This window comes from Macrotis lagotis, chromosome X (assembly GCF_037893015.1).
Source record: "Macrotis lagotis isolate mMagLag1 chromosome X, bilby.v1.9.chrom.fasta, whole genome shotgun sequence".
NCBI classification, from domain to species: Eukaryota; Metazoa; Chordata; class Mammalia; order Peramelemorphia; family Peramelidae; genus Macrotis; species Macrotis lagotis.
This window is the reverse complement of record NC_133666.1, coordinates 310203449-310206985: the sequence shown is the minus strand read 5'-3', so window position 1 is coordinate 310206985 and position 3537 is coordinate 310203449. Positions and strand designations below refer to the sequence as shown.

Genomic DNA, 3537 nt, shown 5'->3' with positions numbered 1-3537 from the left:
GAATATTATGGGTACAAATTCAATTTATAGTTTCTAGGTAATCCTAGAAAACAAAATATTTAATTTATAAATATAGGTAAGTGAGCCTATAGAACACATTTTGGACTTAGTTCTTTTTTTTTTTTACACAGTTCAACTTTTTAGAATACTGTTGGAAACATGGATATAATTCTCAATTCTACCAACTATATTTGATGACAATTAGATAAGCTTAGAATATGTGAAGGACAAGGTAAACCCATTAGAAACTTTTTAGATAAATAAAAAATGGTAATTAGTTTAAAATTAAAATTTACTTTATCTACATAAAGAAAAACATTTTAAAAATTGAACTGAATGGGGCGGCTAGGTGACACAGTGGATAGCACCGGCCCTGGAGTCAGGAGTACCTGAGTTCAAATGTGACCTCAGACACTTAATAATTACCTAGCTGTGTGGCCTTGGGCAAGCCACTTAAGCCCATTGCCTTGCAAAAACTAAAAAAAAAAAAATTGAACTGAAATGGCTATTAGAATACAGTTACTTATATTCTTAGACAAAGCCAATTTTCCCTTTCCTCTAAAATACAAGAATTCCAAATACTTTAAAAAACTCAATTCCAAATGGAATTAAAAAAACAAACACAACTCCATTGAATGTGGGCTTCCCCCACCCCCATGAAACAAGAAGGTTGCTCTAAATTGTCTTTCAGGTTGCTTATTATATGTATATATGGTTCTCTATTATCCTTATATTTCATAGAACAATATTGAGAGTCTGATGAATGACTGATTATATGACCCCCTAAACTTCCTTTAAAAATATAAGGAAAAAGAATTTTAGGAAACTTTTAAGGCATCACATATAATCTCCTTCTCAGGGCAAGTGTTCTCTCTGTAAGTGGTCATTGAGATTTTGTTTGGACATTCTCTTTATTCTTTCTTCACATGACACCTGTAGCTTCTCATCTTTGAGGTAAAATTCTTTTTTTTATAATTTTGTAACATTCAGTTTCACCTTTTTTATTTTTGTTGTTCTTGCTTCTTCCTTTTACTTCATTTCTATGTTTCCATGTTTTTCTTAAGTCATCATGCTCATTTTTTTCCTCACAGTACACATTAATATGCTATTACATTCACACACTACAGTTTGGGCTGCACAGCTTTCTTTCTTTCTTTCTTTCTTCTTTTTCTCTCTTTTTTCTCTTTTCTGTTTATTTCTGTTTCTTTCCATCATTTCTTTCTTGTCCTTCCTTCCCTTCCTTCTTTTTCTTTCTTCCTTCCTTCCTTCCTTCCTTCCTTCCTTCCTTCCTTCCTTCCTTCCTTCCTTCCTTCCTTCCTTCCTTCCTTCCTTCTTTCCTTCTTTCCTTCCTTTCTTCCTCCCTCCCTCCCTCTCTCTCTTTCTCTTTTCTCTTTCTTCTCTCTGAGGATCTTCCCCTTCCATTGATTTTTCTTTTCTTTTGGACTATGCAAAAGAGGTATTTTTGCTTCTTAATCACTGAGAGACCCTGAGGGTCTTGCCCTCTTGTTCAACTACAATTTTTTAAAAGACCTTTGCCAAGATCTTCCACTACATTTAGAGTCATCTTGCCATTGGACTCAGATGACTCTAGAGGAGAAAGTGAGGCTGGTGACTTTGCATTGTCTTCCCTCACTTAAATCCAACTTATTTACATGTCATGGCATTCCTCAACTTTTTCTTACTTGTCTTAATCACTTACTTAACCCTAATCACTGTCAAACTGAGATTCATTAAAGACCTTAACTTTATCTTCTTGATCCATAATCCATAGTGCACAGTCTTCCCTCACTTAAATTCAATTCACTTACTTGTCCTGGTATCACCTCTGGTTTGTCAGGGTCCTCTTAGAGAATGAAGGGTAAATATCATCAATCAGTAAAAGAGTTCAGACCCAAACTCTCAAATCTTCAGACTGTGATGTTAATCAAATCACTTCACCTCTTTTTTTCCCCCTGGCTAACTTGTAGGAAAATAAGGTTAGTTGATAAAGTATTTTCTGGGATATTTTTTCCTTGTTTCCCTTTTCCGATGAGGACTCCAATTGCCGTTAGCTGCCACCATGAATCTATTACACCGAGGCAGACTCAAACAGCCCTGCACCAATGAAGCACCAATGGTCCTGTCCCAACGCAGAGTTAAGGACCGGAATTCCATAGTTTGCTCCGTGGCGATGCTGGGAATTCTCCACTTGCATATTTCAATCTCCCTTCTCAGATCCTTTTACGATTTATCTGAGGCTAGGAATGAAGGAGGAGGAGGAGGGTCTGGAGTAACTGTTCCCCCAGCCGTGGGGTCCTCCCATTTCTTCTCTTACAAAGAAGCCCCGCCTTTTCAAAGGAACTCAGCCTCGGTATCCATGAAGACCATAGAGCAAAGGCATCCAGGCCAAAGAACAGGCCTGTACGGAGGGGCATAAAGGAAGGGCCCGACCAAGTCTTTTCATGGCGAAACTGCAACCCTTGTTTCAGGACAATGAACACTCAGTGATCCTTTGAACTTGAATCCCATTTTTAAACATTTGACACCCAGGCATCTGTTCCATAACATTTCTTCTGTCTTGTTGTGCTCAAAATGAGAGTGTGGAGCTTCCGGAACAGACTCTAAAGTTGGGCTGAACCCCGAGCAAAGAGCAAACCTGTTTAAACTTCCCTCTAATTCTGTCTAGTTCTTCATGAAGCTGGGTGTAAGTGGGGTCGGCGTAGGGGAATTTCTGCATCATCCCTAGGAATGAGTCGAGCAATCTCTTCTTACTGTCCTTCTCAGTGGAGCTCTCGGAAAGCAGACATTTCCATGTAAATGCAAAACCTTGGTAGCACCCAATCTCAGACCCGATGTTAGCCCCTTGGGACACTCCATAGCGTCTCCCCTCGGTCAGACCCAGATGACCGCCTTTGGCGTAACCTTCCTGACAGCCTTCGCCAAGGTCTCTCTCCTCCACCAACACGATGGCATCAAACAGGTCTGGGAGCCGCTCCATGGCCCAGTGGGCTCGGGCGCGCCCGCGGTGGCTCAGTCCTCTGACCAGCTCGCCGAGCCCACTTCACCTCTTAAGCCTAGTTCTGGTTGCAATCTGCATCGCTAGAGGGAATTTCTTACAGAGAGATACCTATATAAATGGAACCTAGGATCTGGTAAAAAACAAACAAACAAGCAAAGCTATATCATTCAATGAGGAAGGTTTCTGATGGGCTAAAAATGATTCTGGGATTTGAGTAAGTGAAAAATGAACTCAACGAATAGGTTCTAGTTCCAGAATTCCAGAAACATGACTGCAGATAGTGGAGTGGCATAGGAGTCTTGGCCATAAAAAGAGTGATGGTGTGGGGCTCTACAGATTAGAGAATCATGAATACTTTTAAGGAAGCATAGGTATATTATTGAAATATATATTATTGAATTATTGATGTAGTGAACTGGTCCACTCATTCTGGAGAACAATTTGGAACTAGGCCAAAATACCTTATGATTGAACAATACCATTACTAGGTTTGTATTCTAAAAAGATAAAAGAGACAGGAAAAGGACCTATATGTAAAA

At 39.5% G+C, this 3537-nt stretch overlaps 1 pseudogene; it reads right to left on the bottom strand.

Annotated features, from left to right (window-relative positions):
- Positions 1 to 2566: 2566 nt before the first annotated feature.
- LOC141502985 (protein LTO1 homolog pseudogene) lies at positions 2567 to 2977 on the bottom strand (annotated as a pseudogene).
- Between the last annotated feature and the right edge of the window lie 560 nt (positions 2978 to 3537).